At 45.6% G+C, this 17,329-nt stretch overlaps 1 pseudogene across 1 annotated transcript; it reads left to right on the forward strand.

Annotated features, from left to right (window-relative positions):
• The first annotated feature begins 9,104 nt into the window (after nucleotides 1-9,104).
• Nucleotides 9,105-9,727, forward strand: LOC309569960 (large ribosomal subunit protein eL15-like; annotated as a pseudogene). The gene has a single exon. The product of its transcript is annotated as a large ribosomal subunit protein eL15-like (transcript).
• Nucleotides 9,728-17,329: the final 7,602 nt, after the last annotated feature.

Raw genomic sequence — 17,329 nt, forward strand, 5'->3', positions numbered from 1 at the left:
AGTTGGAGTATCCCACTCTTCCCTTCTCCCATCCCTAATTTAAATAAAAACCCAAAACAACTACATCCCCTAGACTGTTCATTGACTGAGCCAGAGAGTAAAGAGTTAAATTGTGCATGCTGCAGTTACTAGCGGTAACCCAGGGGGATCCCGAGGTGAACAATTTCGCAGTCCACAAGGGGGCAGTGCTACATCTAGATGACCTTGTCCCGGCACTGGTCCTAAAAGTGGGGTGCAGCAAGCATGTGATCCCTGTCCAAGCTGATACCAACCTACTTGCCCTTCAGAATCATAAGGATGCTTTGAGAAGGGTCCGCAAAGAAATAGTACCCCTTCCAAAGCACTAGGGTCTCCTGGGGAGGGTAACTGGTGTATTTAATACCCCCTGGTACTCTGGGAGATATCCCATTATGGCGTGCTATTATTTTCATTTGTTTCCAATGAGAGGTTCACTACCTGCCGAGGTCCTAACTCTTCCCCACTGTGTCCAAAACTGGAAAAAAAGTTTTGGCTGTAACTCGGCTTTAATTTTAGGCAGGCACGATAAAAAAATAAAAAAATGATTTCACACTGTCCAGCAGAACTGGATGGCATCTACCACTTTATCTGGTGGTATTCTACTCCTCCTCTGTGGGAAACAAGTCTTACTACAAAGCCCAGTGAGTGGAATTCGGAGGATGCTAACAAGCTCTCATTATGGATCTCATTAGCACTCCAAATATTGACAACAGCAAAGAGGATGCATCATTAAACTTTCACACTGCTTGAATTTGCTGACGAGAATTGACCTGAGCACTCATGGCCTCAAACTGTAAAAGAATCGGAGGAATCTGACAACAAATAACCATGCCTGGAAGTGGAAGAAAAAAAACAAGCATAAAAAAGCCCAATAACAGATGAGTTTTCAACTCGTTTCACACAGGTGTAAAAGGGGCAGTAAAAACAAGTGGTTGATCCACGTTCTATACTGCTATCTGACTGCCCATCTAAACCCAACCATGGAATCCGGAAGGGGTTGTGCACATGCAGCGGCCCGGATACTTTGCTTTGTGGCCTTGAGATGCTGAGTTTAAGTGCCAGTTCACATATATGCGATGCGGGAACCCTGCGAAGCCACTGCGGGTTCCCGCATCGCATTCAAATCGCAGGCAGTTCACACTGCCATATGCGAATTGCTGGGGGGTGTCAATACAAAGTTAACGACACCCCCAGATCAGCTTGCATATCCCAGTGCGAACTGTCAGTTCAGACATGAATCGGATCGCATACGTGTGAACCACCATGCAATCCGATTCTGTTGCGGACCCAAAAAAGGGTCCTGTGCGAGTTGTGTCCAAATCCAATGCAAATTTAGTTATACAATCTGTATGCCTGAATTCGCATCGCACAGACATCGTGTGGGATTTTCAGAGCAGTACGCTCCGAGTCACATGCAATGTCTATCATCGCACTAATGTGAACTGGGACTGAAAGGTCACACCTCCTGTAAAACTCACCAATTGAGATCAATAGAACTGTACAGCCAATACAAAATCCCCCTGGGGTTGAAAAAAAAGACTGCCAAAAGAAACCTGCATTCAGGAGGTGGCAGGATCACCTCCTGAGCACCTGGAAGCTGCTGTGCTACCTCCCTCTGAAAAGCGAGCCACCACAGCTTCCACAGCTAATCGTGGCCACTCACATGCAGTGTTAATTTTGACAGCAAATTTTGATTTGGCTTTAGTTATAGTCTTTTGACTAAAATGCCATTTTAGTTTTAGTCATATTTAATCTTTTGATTTACATTTTATTTTAGTTTTAGTCGTATTTTAGTCATCTGAATTGTTTTAGTTTTAGTCATATTTTAGTCGACTAAAATCTCCAGTACATTTTAGTCAACTACAAATCAAATGGGTTTAGATAAATTGTAATGCATTATTTAAACATTTCTCTAGAATTTTCAAACTAGTTATACAGTAAACCCCCCTCCATCGCGGGGGTAACATTCCAGACCCACCCGCGATAAGTGAAAATCCGCGAAATAGAAATAGCCTATTTAAATACACTCTAGGCATGTTTTTATAACTTTTTTGGTACTTTTAAAAACATTTTAAGGTCTTTAAACACACTTTTAAAACAAAAGAAACACATTTAGCCCCGGTTCACACTTGTGCGTGTGCGGGGTTCGCATGTAATGTCGGAGCGCACTGCTCCGACATTACATGCGATCGGCTGTGCGGTGCGAGTTTAGCCATACAGTTTGTATGGCTAAATTCGCACCGCAGCCGCTCCAAACACGCACAAGACCCTTTTTTCTAGCCGCATCAGGATCGGATCGCACAGCGGTTCACACTTGTGCGATCCGATCCTGTGCGAACTGCACGATCGCACTGCGATATGCGATCAAACTGGGGGTGTCGTTAAGATTACATTGACACCCCCAGCGTATCGCATATGGCAGTGTGAACTGCCGGGGGTGCGTGTGCGATGCGGGAAAAGGCTGCGGATTCGCAGCCTTCCCGCATCGCATATATGTGAATCGAGCCTAAAACACATAAAAGATATTGAGAAAGAGAGCGCAAGAGCAATGGAAAATAGAAAAATATTTAATTAATAATTAATTCATTCATATAATAACATTAATAGGTCTTACAGAAAAAAAACGCGAAATACTGTGACCGCGAAAACTGAACCGCGATATAACGGGAGTTTACTGTATACTCCTGGAGTAAATAACATGTTAATATTTCTGGTATTAGGCTCCGTTCACATCTAAGCGTTTTGGGGCGTTTTTGGGGAGTTTTTCTGCTCTAGGATCAGCTCTCAAAACGCCCAACAAGACAAATCCTATTCATTTCAATGGCCCCTGTTCACATCTGAGCGTTTTGACGCTGTAAGCAAAACGCCCAATGCTCAAAAAAGTACATGAGCTTCTTTTTGGGCAGATTACAGGCGTTTTCCATTGGTTTCTATTCAATCTAAAAACGCCTGCACAAAAAACGCCTGTAAATTGCGGTAAAATCGCGGTAAAAATCGCGGTAAAATCGCTGTAAAAACGCGCGAAAACGCTACGCTCAGGTGTGAATGTAGCCTTAAGGTTTGAACACGCACTACAGACACAGATTTAGCCATTCTGATATAGAACGTCTTTATAAATAAAACCAAGTTTTATAAACAAACAAAAATATTGCTTTTTTGACAAACAGAAGTGCAACTTTAAAATACAAAAAACCCAAAAACTGTAAACTTTGTTGGCTGTAATATCATTGCACATATTACCTAAATATATTACCAACATTAAATATTAAGAAAAAAAATTAAGAAAAGCCTTTTTCCTCATTTTTTCTCTTTCAACGGCTTAGTAGATTCCCCCTACTTATGCTTATGCGGTGGTGCAATACATTGTTAAACTTTAATGTGCTATTATTACAGGCTCTGGATGGAATTGTGTTGCCGATTTAGAAAATGCCAGCAGAGTAGTGTTAATTTTGATGTCAATTTTCAATTTAGTTTTAGTCAGTCTTTTGACTAAAATGTAATTTTAGTCGTATTTTAGTAATTTGAATTGTTTTAGTTTTAGTCATATTTTAGTCGACTAAAATAGTGTTAACCGCTTGCCGACCGCCCACAGTATATTTACTGCGGCAGTCAGCCCCTCCTGGGCAAAGCGATGTAGTACCACGTCGCTCGCCCAGGAGAATGCAAGGGGTGAGCGCGCGCCGCAGGAGGCGCGTTCCCGCCCCCCGCTCGTTCACGGCCATCCTCGCGTGTGTGACCGGCGGCTCCGATGTCCGCCGGTCACTCGCGATCTCCCGGTGGAGAGGGAGAGAGGCAGGTGGCTGATGTAAACAAAGCCGTCTGTCATTTTCCCTGGTGTAACTGCAGAGATCATACGATCCTGCTATGTAGGATCGTATGTCTCTGTGGTTACATCACAAGCCACGCCCCTTTACAGTTAGAATCACGCCCCTAGGGACACACTTAACCCCTTGATCACTAATAAAGTTAACCCCTTTCCTACCAGTGTCATTTTTACAGTAACAGTGCATATGTATAGCACTGATTACTGTGGTAATGTCACTGGTACCCCCAAAAGTGTCAAAAATGTCAGTCAAGGGTCCAATCTATCCGCCGCAATGTCACATTCCTTCAAAAAAAACATTGCAGATCGCCGCCATTACCAGGTGATCAAATACCACCAAAAGAAAGCTCTGTTTTGGGAAAAAAAGGACGTCAATTTCATTTGGGTACAGCATCGCACGACCGCGCAATCGTCCGTTAAAATCACGCAGTGCTGAATCGCAAAATAGGGCCTGGTCTTTGAGCAGCCAAATCCTCCGTGGCTTAAGTGATTCATTTAGTCGAGGAAAATATTTTAGTCTACGAAATTACCACTGCTCACATGTAATAGCTCAATCAGCTAACCGTGGCCACTCACACCTAATAGTTCAAGTATTACTTGCGATTGGCACTGGTCAAAGAATGTTGGCATCCAGGGCCAATCATTTATTTGAGCGATTACATGTGAGTGGCCATGAATAGCTGCAGGAACTGTCAGCCTCTAATTGCTTTAAATGGATATTCCACCTGCAGCTAATCCACCAGGTGCCTCTGCTGAGCTCCTGCATGTTATCGGTAAAGGTGCCATTTACAAGTGTGATTGGAGCCATAGGGAACAACTAGAAATTTTAGGCCCCCCTGTTCACATTGGAGTGACTTATCATGCCATTTGACATGTCAAATCGCATAACAAGTCGCATCCTATTGCCAGCAATGGCACTGTTCAAAACAGTGCAACCCCCGACTTTGAGATTCCGCACTGATTTGAAAAAGTACTACATGCACTACTTTTGGCAATTTCAGGTGTGACCTGAATAGACATCTGTGCATGAAGCCACACAGATGTCTTCAAAGTTACACTGAGATGCAGTTTTGAAATTGTGCAATTTCAGAAGAGGTTGCATGATTTCAAAGCCGCAGTCAATGTGAACGGGGGCTAAATGTGCCTAAGCAGTACCCTGAACAATCTACCTTTTTGTCTTAAATTCATCCTAAAAAAAAGAAGTGCATTTCTAGGTATGTGAGGGTGACCAGATACTACTGTGCCTACAGCCTGGTAGCTGTGTATCTGCAGTGTGAGATCATCCAAGGCACTGCTCTCTTTGATTGCTAGAATAGGATCTGGACTGAGGATTGTTAATGTCACTACTGTGCTGCCCACTGTTCCTCTCCCTGGAGATTATTATGTATCAGTACTTGGCATACGTCAGTAATGGGTACAAAATATGCTGCAGGGAGACTGCAGACAATACTGGTGACTGTTTAAAGAAAGAAGAATTGAGGTCAAGCAGAGCCAGCGGATGAAGTCAGCCCTAAGCAGAGTGTGCTACATGCTGGAGCGGGATCGGTCTGCCTTCTCCTCTCCGTCCTCCAGAGCATGGACTACTAATCTCCGCCGAACACCCGTCCAAGCAAGATTGTTGGAACCTGTGGATGAGTTCAGTAGACGGACCCTTTGCCCTCGAATTGGGCGCCCCATCCCGAGGATACTCCAGCACGGAGTGAGACCCACTCTATCTATATCTTGGCAATATACCCCGTGCTGTATTTTGGCCTAGGCCAACAAGGCCGAGGCCTAGGGCAGCACTTTGTAGGGGGGCAGCAAAAAAGCTGCCACCCTCCACCTGAGACTCTTTTGGCCACTGGTTGCTAGAGCCGCCTCTCCCACCTCTCTCTCTCACCCACCTCCTCTCTCTCTCATCTCCTTTCTCTCACACCCCCCCTCTCTCTCACACCCCCCTCTCTCTCTCTCTCTCTCTCACACACATACCCCCCTCTCTCACCCCCCCTCACCCACTCTCTTTCTCTCTCCCCCCTCCCTCACTCCCTCCCTCATTCACCCACCCCCCCTCTCTCTCTCTCTCACCCCCCCTCTCTCCCCCCTTAACCCCTCCCCACTCTCTCTCTCTCTCCAACCCTCTTTTACCCCCCCCTCGTGAGATCTCAGGGGTACATGCTGGGACTTGGAGCCCTTCAATTTTGGAGGGAGTCACATCCGTTAAAAAGGACGGAGTGGGGCAAATTTACATAGGAGTCGGAAGGGGGGGGGGGCGCCCGATTTTAGTCTTGCCTAGGGCAGCACAAAACCAAAATACACCATTGGATATACCCCTGTGTGGGGTTGTTTTTTTCTGGTGAGTGCAATATATACCAGCGGGCAGGGGCAGACTGGTAACTTTCAGCCAAGGGGCAATTACAAACTAGAGGCCCATGGTGCAGCAACTCTGCCCTGTTCCCACTCTCCCTCTTCCCATCCTCCACCTGACCCCCATTCCAGGCTGAAGCTCCGCTCCTGGTACTCTCTACTCACCCGCTGAATCCCAGTTCCTGACCAGGCCAGCAGGGGGCAGTTGGGGGGAGCTGGCACAGCTTGGTTGGAGCTGGCCGGGGGGAGGAGAGTCTCCAGTGGGGCATTAAACTGGCCTTTACTCAGACTCAGTTTACATCATCCATGCTGGGAGGGTGGGGGGCTGCGCTCTGTTCTTGTCTTCATCCTGCACTCAGTAGGTCAGTGGTGGGGACTTTTTACTTCTCTTCACCAGGAATCCTTTAGGCATGTCTGTAGCAGAAGTGGTGCAGCCTTTTTAAGGGGCATCAGAGCAGCCTGGGGGGCAGTTGTCCCCCCCCCTGCCCCCTGGCCCAGTCCTCCCCTGCCAGCGGGATCACGAGCACCCCAACTTCACCTGGCCCTTACAGTTATTTGGGAACAGCACGTTCACTGATTTCTTGACTTGGTTTTCCTTTACTTACTTATTTGCATGGATATAAGGACTTTTTAAATTATATTGTAACACCTTGATGATTCACTATTGTTTTATTTATTTATTCATTCAATTATGTATCTATTTATTTGTCATTTATTTCATCACTATATGCACTTGGTCACCTTACCATTGCACTTCAGTGTGTTATTGTGATATTTTTTTCACCATATTTCATTTAAATATTTATCTATTTATTTATTTATTGATGATTGAAATTCACATCACTCAGTCACATGTGATTGCACTTTAATCGATTCACTTATATTCTACTATTTTGATATTCACTGACTATTCCTGGCCAATCTGTTGTTGTGATATTTATATATATTTGTTTGTACTTTTTGGAATATTTAGTTCATTTCAGGCAATTTATTTAATTTCTGCTTTATCACAATTCATACACTTCCTTTCCATTTTATCAGTTCATACCTTCTTAGGCAGCACCACTATCCCTCCCATTGTTATCAATACTGGTGACTGTTCTCAGGTCCTCTTTATAATTAGTTACTGGAGAGATGTACCTTGTGCGCAATACAAATAGTTGACGAAGTTATTGATTTGCAATGTACTGTGCCCTTCAAAATTATTGTAGGTCGCAGGGTTTGATACGGTGTCATGGTTGGTTTAATTGATGTTTCCTGCGGTTCCTCCCAATGGGAGAGTGATAATGGGGAGAGCCATGTAGCTGAAGCCACAGAAGCTGGTAATATGTCTGCTTTCTTTATACAGTACACTTATATGGACCCATACAGACAGCACAGCATGGTGCCTCTTCAGTATGGACAGGCACACCTCGTCCGTCAGACGGATTCCGTTTTTCTCAGTGGGGGATCGATCCGCCGATCTCCCGCTGAGCAGGAGGATGACAGCTGTTCTCTGCACTGTGTGCGGAGACACAGCTGTCAGTTCCCCATACATCTCTATGGGGGAATCGGATGGATCCGATCCACTGGACGAATGGAAAATAGGTTTTCCATCCGTCCAGATTTGACGGATCATATCGGATCGGATGTCAGCGGACATGTCTCCGCTGACATCCGATGCCCCATAGGGATGCATGGGGGGACCGTTCAGATCCGCCAAGAAAAACGGACAGGCGGATCTGAACAGTCCGCCTGTGTGAAAGGGGCCTTAGGCAGGCCATAGACGGTGTTTTTCATTCCTGCTACCGTGGGTAGGAATAAACAATTTCTCTTCCCCTATCAACACACAGTGCTGACAGAGGAATTTCTCCCACCGAGCCATTGTAGAAGGCAGTGATTAAACAAAAACCACATCGCCCAAAACAGTGGAGACATCAGGTGAATGGAAATGTCCATCAGGTGCACAGACTGCGGTGATCTCTCCAAACACCATAGGATGCAATATCAAGCAATAGGACAGCTGGCGACTCTGTAAGTCTTCCAATTCTTTTTTGTCACGTCTCAGTGAGTAAAAAGACAAGGTGACTAACGCGTTTCGGCGATAAACCTTGATCACAGCACATTGTGTGGTTAAAGTGACATTTTAGTTATAACTCAGCCTGATGATCTAGGTTAGCCCCGACTTCTAATATGTCTTGAACACCCCAGCAGCAGTTGTCCCTGACATATCTCCAGACTCTGCTCCCGTCTACCTTAGAGCTTACTTTATAACTGTACAAATAAAGAAGAGAAAGGAGATGTTTTAATGTTCTTTGGACTGTTGTGAGTCTTCTGACTCATCTCAAGACTTCTCCTAGAAGTAATTTACTTATTTTAGACACAGAGTTGGCCAGAGGAATATGACAAAATAAGTAATGCAGTAAATTTTGAAGCTTTGTCCTGCCTGTCCTTAAGGCTTGGGTTCACACTGGTGCGATCACAGACATTGCATGTAATTCCCACCGCATTGCTCTGTACATCACATGCGATGTTTGGGTGATGCAAATTCAGCCATACAAACTGTATGGCTGAAATCGCATCACATTCGCACCAAAATGGTGCAGGAACCTTTTTTGGTCCTTACATGAATCGGATCGCATGGGTGTTCCCGTACCATTTCTTAGTTTGCACTGTGATCTGTGAACCTATTTGGGGGTGTCATCAACTTTATATTGACACCCCCAATGGTCTGCAGATATTAGTGTGAACCAGTGTGTGAGTCAGGTGCGAAGCAGGAACCCGCACAGGAATCGCAGGGTTTCCCGCATCCCACCAGTGTGAACCGGGACTAAAGCTGAACTCTAGGCAAATATAAAAGACACAAATAAATACAGCTCTCTAATCAATAATACATCATTGGCCTTCCTTTCCGGCTGCCGTGCTATCAGCATAAGCCAGCATGGGTGCCTACAAGTACATGCAAGAGCTATGAGGGAAGAAGCAGTCAGATGTGATGCAGTTTCTACTGCGTGTCCGCTGCTGGCAGTATCGCCAACTATCTTCTCTCCATCGTGCACCACATCCCACTCGTCCAAACAAAGCTCGTAGACTAGGCTACAAGGCAAAGCCAGGGTATGTCATCTACCGTGTCAGAGTTCACCGTGGTGGACGTAAGCGCCCCATGTCCAAGGGTGCAACCTATGGTAAATCTGTGCATCATGGTGTTAACCAGATCAAGTTTTCTTGCAGTCTGCAGTCTGTTGCTGAGGAGCGTGCTGGCCATCTATGTGGAAGACTGAGAGTTCTTAACTCCTACTGGGTGGGTGAAGACTCCCCTAATAACTTCTTTGAGATCATCCTCATTGACACTTTCCACAAGGCCATCAGACGCAATCCAGACACCCGATGGATCACAAAAGCTGTGCACAAACACAGGGAGATGCGTGGGCTGATATCCGCTGCAGAAAGAGTCGTGGTCTTGGCAAAGGTCACAAGTTCCATCTTACCATTGGTGGCTCTCGTCGTGCTGCCTGGAGAAGACGCAACACTCTTCAGCTCCTCCTTTAACGCTAACATGGATCGTACTTGTAAATTTGACATTAAAATAAATTTGTTTTTGGACAACAGTAATACATCATTGACTGTATTTTTTTTTAAAATAAAAGCAGTGTGGGTACCTGGATTTTACCTGATATCAGCCTCTTGTGATTCCTCTTACAGCAGGGGTTGAGAGTGAGAGCAAGAAGCAGCACAAGGAGCCAATCAGTGCAAGAGCTTACAAGAGGCATGCATAGGAAAGTAAAGTGACAGAGAGATAAGCTTATCACTGTGCTGATTCTCCTTTCACTGTACATTCACAGGCTGGGGCAATCCAGGACTACCTGGGCTCAGGGAATGTGGCTTCAATGATGCTAGCCAGCAGACTGAGGACATCTAGGGAAGGCTTTGGATTGAAGGTGAATATTGAAGCAAGAGCTGGTTTTGGTAGTTTATTTAATCAATTACTAATAAACTATTACCTTTTTAGGAAATTTTCTTTAACTTTGCTGCCCTTGGCACTGCCCCACACATGACATTATGACAAATACAATCATCCTGAGGGGGGCGTTGCAAAATGTTTACATGATCCCTCAGCTGTCTATCATTCATGGGACTTGAGTCAGTATAAGAACAAGTGTGGGGACTGCAGACACTAGATTACAGCACCACATTTACCTATTTTACAAGAGCCTGTTAGCAACCAATTGAAACGTAAGTCAGAGGAGGATACATGCATGCAAAAAAGGCAAAACTTTGTGTACCCCCACAGACACAGCTCAATAAGCTTATCTCTGCTTACAATATTAGCCTGGTTTTAGATAGATAGCGTTTTTAAAGCCTAGTACATGTTCAACAACTTACTAAATCTTGGGACAACTTACTAAATATTGGAGCCAAGTGGCTCTGCTCCTAGTAGGTCACCCACCATAGGACCAATATGATGTTTTTACAGTATATAGAATTCTACAGGACAAAAGTTCAAAAAATGAAATTGATCCTGTTTCTCCTGCCATCAACATTAATTTTTAGGCACTTCTTGCTATGGCATAAAAACTCCCAAATCCCAACTGTGCTCCTGGGCTGTACCCATCACACGCCCCCTGTTGGAGACTATAAGGAGCCATACTGACAAACATTGCCCAGGAATGGTCCACCATTGTCACCATCAGAGAACCAGTTCTGAGAAAAGATAGGCAGTCAGTGCTATTGTGTGTTTGTAGCACTGCCCCCTTGAGGACTGCTGGATTATTCACCTTGGGATCCCCCTGGGTTACCGATAGTAACTGCAGCAATTTACCTCTTTACTCTCTGGCTCAGTCAATGAACTGTCTAGGGGATGTAGTTTTTTTGTGGTTTTATTTAAATTAGGGATGGGAGAAGGGAAGAGTGGGGTACTCCAACTTGAACTATTCACAATAGATGAGGACTCCTGTCTGAAGATGCAGCCAGGCTGCTGATTCACCTTGCCACTTAGATGAATTTAGGATTAAGCCTCTATGCAGATGACTTAGGATGAATTATCTTCGGGATACACACCTAGTACCCCCTTTCACTCGACCTGCTGACACCAGTCCTCTGACTATCCCAAACCGGGATGGCCCCCCTCAGGTCAGGCCCCTAGACACAAATCCTTGTACTCACTATACTGTGTTTCAAGGGTCTCTAGTGTCTCTACCTCTCCAGTTAGCTCTCATGGACCTCTGGGTTCAGTTCCTTCCTTCTGGTCCCCAGGCCAACTGCCTGTGACCACGTGCCACTGCTACAGAGGCCACCCTCCCTCCCAGACTCTGCTCACCAGTCAAAGACCCCCCAGCGCATGTACTCCTGGCTTTTATACTACACCCCAGAATGCACCAAGACAATCAGCCTGTGCCAATCACTGGGGCTGTATCAAAGCCTGTGTACCCATTGGTCAGATTTCCTCCACTGTCCAATATTCCTCCCTATTGGACCAGTGTGAAACACTCCCCTAGACCAGATGAATCATTCACTGAGCACCATGAGCAGACCTAACTCACAGATCCTGCTCCCTGGTAGACAGAAAGCAATAAAGATTTGCCTGCTGCTCCTCTGATAGGCAGACAGAGCCAAAACCTATACTCTCTCACTAGCACCTACCTAGGAGGATGCTACGTGTATGTAGAGAAGGACGGGCTGTATGTTCTCTTTGTTGAATATAGAGCGCCTCCCCCCATGTTATTGATTTAGGAGATTTGGAGGTGTTCTGTAGTAGTCCTTATACACTTCCCTTCTTAGGGTGACAATGTTTCTCCTCCTTAGATACAGTAGGGTTAGTTAACGTCGTCACTTTAGGACAGGAAGTGTTTTTTTGGGAGCTTGGCCGTGGCTTGAATATGTTTGGATCCTAGTCAGAACCCACCTAAGCGAAACTTCCAGCAAGCTGACACCTGCACTGGACCACTCATTAGAAGCCAAGGCATTTCCTAGGGTTGCCACCTATCCGGGATTCACCTGGACCATCTAGATTTTGAATCATGTGTCTGGATTTAAGGCAGACTGAGCTGTGGCTCCCCAAGTAACCAAGATAGTCACACACAAGTCTGATGCCCGCCGGGAGCTGTGGGCAGCTGTCTGGGGGCAGGTTTGGCATCACTGGGGGGCAGGGCGATGATTTGAGCAAGAGTTATTTGGCCACACCCACTGTTTGCTGCAGCACGCTATGCACGCTACATTACTACTCTCCTAGGGGCTACCAAGGCTTTGTGCACTGGTCCAAATCATTTGGTGGAGGGGGATTGTGGTTTGGGGTTGTTTTTCAGGGGTTGGGCTTGGCCTCTGAGTTCCATTGAAGGGAGCCCTTCAGGCGTCAGCATACCAAGACATTTTGGACAATTTCATGCTCCTAACTTTGTGAGAACAGTTTGGGGGTGGCCCCTTCCTGTTCCAACATGACTGCGCACCAGTGCACAAAGCAAGGTCCAAAAAGACATAGAAGAGCGAGTTTGGGGTGGAGGAACTTGACTGGAGTCCTGACCTCAACCCGATAGAACACCTTTCAGATGAATTCGAGCGGAGACTGAGAGCCAGGCCTTCTTTCCAACATCAGTGCCTGACCTCACAAATGCACTTCTGGAGGAATGGTCAAACATCCCCATAGACACACTCATAAACCTTGTGGACAGACTTCCCAGAACAGCTGAATCTGTTATAGCTGTAAAGGGTGGACCAACTCAATATTGAGCCCTACGGACTAAACTGGGATGCCATTAAAGTTCATGTGGGTGTAAAGGCAGGCGTCCCAATATTTTTGGTAATATAGTGTATGTACATTGGGGGGGGGGGGGGGGGTAGGGAAGGTTGTATGGTGTTAGTTTACCTTTCCATTGTTTCTATAAAGGTGAACTAACGCTTTGAGGGTGAGGAGCTCAATGTGATTTTTCCTGAGAAGAAGAGGGATCTGCCTTTGTTGGGATGCATAGTGCTTTCCAGCTGTTGAACGTGTTTTCTACATGTGATAACAATGTTATAATTATTGGCAAATATTCACATCTAGGGAAACTAAATATCGGATGATTCAATATTAGTTCACTTCATACCCGAAAGAGTTATTACAGTAAACTATTATTTCACACTAGAGGACGCTGTCTTGGGTTCCTTTATGAAATGCTAAAATGAAGCCAAAGCATTGTTAGCTTTATGGTTACGAAAAAAAAAAAAAAGAAGGGTCTGACAGTGCTCCATCACATAACACGCGGTGGTATTATCATCTTTATTTCTAGATTTAAAGCACAGAATTACACAAATTGTAAATTCTGCCAGTAAATGACTCAGTCCACTCATATCACATCTCTATCCGGGGAGAATTTCGCCCTGCTTCTTGTAACTGATTGAACAGTGAGGACTTTGGACTTCTACGGATTTTTCATTTGGCTCTCTCTTTGACCTATTACACATTTTTTTGTTGTCTGATTTCCTGTTGCAGATTTTCCATTACTTCTTGTCCGGTAAAAGGTCCCTAGAACAGGAAGTAAGGGAAAATCTCTGTAGATCTGACTAGAGTTGGGCCGAACACACCCCTGTTCGGTTCGCACCAGAACTTCCGAACATGGAAAAAGTTCAGATCCGAGCCGCGAACTCTGTTAAAGTCTATGGGACACGAACTTGAAAAATCAAAAGTCCCCATTTGGAAGGCTTATATGCAAGGTATTGGCCATAAAAAGGGTATAGGGCCCGAGTACTGCCCTGGAGAACATGTATCAATGCAGATTTCTTTTTTTTTTTTTAAAGATCGTTTTACAGGAGCAGTGATTTTAAGGATGCCTAAAGTGAAACAATAAAAATGAAAAGTCCCTTTAAATATAGTGCCTTGGGGGACCCCTTAGTCTGCCTGTAAAGTGGCCCATCTGTAGCATGTATAGAACCTGCTGCAGCAAAACTGGCATTTAAATTGCCAGCAAAACCATACCATTGCCAGCAATACAAAATTGTGAAAAAGAAAGGCGTGGGGGTCCCCCTCCAATCCATATCAGGCTACGCCATAATTAGAAAAAATAACTTGGTGTGGGGTCCCCCAAAAATCTATACCAGACCCTTATCCAGGCATGTGGACAAGAAAAGGAGGGGGGGGGGGAATGAGCGAGCCCCCCCTCCTGAACCATACCAGACCACATGCCCCCCCACCCCCCCCCACCCCAATGCACCTTGTCCTCATGTTGTTGAGGACAAGGGCCTCTTCCTGACAACCCTCTCTTCTTTACATCCGTTCACAGTGCAAAATTTATTAGGCTTGCAGTGGATAGGCAGGTAAGAAACCTTAAAGGGGAACTATACTCACCTCAGCTACACCTATGAGGTGTCCCCAAGCTCCCTGCCTGGCCGCTGACATCTTCAGTTGCCGTTGGCCAGCTTCCGGGACTTGATTGCCGGTTACTTTCATTGGCTGAGCGCGGATGACGTCACTTCTGCGCATGCGTGGGAGTTCAGTCAGATTTGAATTTGTACAGTGAACTGCATGTGCATGGATCACTGTACAAGGGCAGACAAGCATGCAAATAACTTGAATGCAGAAGAGGCAAAGCATGTCTCTTCTGCAATAAAATTCCTGCCTTTTCATCCATTTATAATTTTGCCATAAAGTTCCACTATAATGCAGAAAAGACATGGTATGTCTTCTGAATTAAAACTTCTGCCTGTTCCCTAACTTTTTTTTTCCATTTTAGGCCCCTTTTACACTTGTGCGACTTGTCCTGAGACTTGGGACTGCAAAGTCACATGACAAGTCGTACTCCTTGATTTCCAGTAAGTACCGTTCATATCTGTGTGACTTCAAGTCACAATGACTTCAAAGGAGTCCCTGCACTACTTTGGTCCGACTGATGCGTTTTGAGGTCCTTAGACTTCAAGATTACACAGGCATTGCTTCAAGTCCAGTCAAACATTCCTACATTCCTCAGAGATTTTGGTCCATATTGATATGATAGCATCATGCAATTGCTGCAGATTTGTCAGCTGCACATCCATGGTGCGAATCTCCCGTTTCACCACATCACAAAGGTGCTCTATTGGATGAGATCTGGTGACTGTGGAGGCCATTGGAGTTCAGTGACCTCATTGTCATGTTTAAGAAAGCAGTGGTGAGATGATTTGCGCTTTGTGACATGGTGCATTATCCTGCTGGAAGGAGCCATCAGAAGATGGGGACACTGTAGTCATAAAGGGATGGACATGGTCAGCAACAATACTCAGGTAGGCTGTGGCATTTACACAATGCTCAATTGGTACCAAGGGGTCCAAAGTGTGCCAAGAAAATATCCCGCACACCATTACACCACCACCACCAGCCTCAACCATTTATACAGGGCCGGATGGATCCATGCTTTCATGTTGTTTATGACCAAATTCTGACTCCACCATCCGAATGTCGCAGCTGAAATTGAGACTCATCAGACCAGGTAGCGTTTTTCCAACCTTCTATTGCCCAATTTTGGTGACCCTGTGCGAATTGTAGCCTCAGTTTTCTATTCTTAACTGACAGGAGTGACACCCAGTGTGGTCTTTTTGCTGCTGTAGCCCATCTGCTTCAAGATTTGATGTGTTGTGCATTCAGAGATAGTATTCTGCATACCTTGGTTGGAACGAGTGGTTATTTGAGTTACTGTTGCCTTTCTATCATCTTGAACCAGTCTTCCCATTCTCCTCTGACTTCAGCAATGCATTTTCCTCCACACAACTGCCGCTCACTGGGTATTCTCTTTTTCGGACCATTCTCTGTAAACCCCAGAGATGGTTGTGCGTGAAAATACCCATAGATAGTGAGATACACCCATTGGATACTGTTGTTGTATTCCGCTTATCAATAAAATGAAAAAAAAAAAAAAATACCCGTAGATCACCAGTTTTTTAAATACTCAGACCACCCACCTGGCACCAACAACCATGACACGTTCAAAGTCACCTAAATCCCTTTTCATCCCCATTCTGATGCTCGGTTTGAACGTCAGCAAGTCATCTTCACCACGATTCCAAAATGCATTGAGTTGCTGCCATGTGATTGGCTGATTAGCAATTTGTGTTACCAAGCAATTGAACAGGTGTACCTAATAAAGTGGCCGGTGAGTGTGTATACTTGAATAGAATTTTTTACAATCAGTCTGATGTCTTGTCCATGATGTAAATTGATGAGTTTTGTTCTAGTTTAGCGGCCCCTTCACAGAAGCAGGTAGGCGTTATAATCGGTCTAATAATGTGTGTGGTGTAGGGGGCGCTGTGGTGCATTGGTACAAGGCATTGCACTGTTTTCTTTTTTTTTGTAACTTTATTGAAATATCAAAAAATTACATTTCCGATCTGATCTGGGGGTGTCGTTAACTTTGAATTGACACCCCCAGCGTATTGCATATGGCAGTGTGAACTGCCTGTGCTGTGGATGCGATGCGGGACCATGCTGTATATTCGCAGTGTTCCCGCATCGCAATAGTGTGAACCGGCACTTAGTGCTAATATACTGCGTGTTCCCACATCGCATCCGATGGGTCCTGTGCGTTTTCACTGCGATTGCGGTGCAAATTCAGCTGAACAAACTGTATGGCTGAACTCGCACTGCACAGACATTGCATGTAATTTTAGGAGCAGTGCTCGGAATCATATGCAATGTGATCGCATAAGTATGAACCGCACTTATTGAATGAAATAGTGACAGTGACCTTGGAGATGACATGAGCGAGTTCAATGTCAGTGATTGCCTGCACAGGTCATGCACCCCTCTATCTGTCCTAGGGGGGGGGGGGGCTCATTTCCTGTCTCTTACGTCCAGCATCTACAGGGTTAACCATGTGGCGTCGCCCCCTCCTTCCTCTCTCCAGGGGCACACCCCCCTCTTCCGAGATCAGCTGACTCCAAGGCGTGGCTAAAGAACGGGGGCTCGGCTTTCAGCAAAACCGATTGGCTCCGAACATTCACGTCAGCAGCTGGCTCTGCCGGCCACGCCCAGTCGGTGACGCATCGAGGGCCTGGCGTTTTGTTTGCGTAGAAGAGGAGGAAAAAAAAAACCCCCGTAGTGATAGCGGCGGCGGCCGAGAAGAGCTACGTTAAGGAGACGTACCGGGCTACGTATTGCGTCACCGACTGCCGCGGCCTAGCTTCACCTCAGCACTTACTGACCTGAGGAATACCGCCGGCTTTGTT

The sequence above is a fragment of the Pelophylax lessonae genome (assembly GCF_965119305.1).
Source record: "Pelophylax lessonae genome assembly, chromosome: 13".
Taxonomy (NCBI): Eukaryota; Metazoa; Chordata; class Amphibia; order Anura; family Ranidae; genus Pelophylax; species Pelophylax lessonae.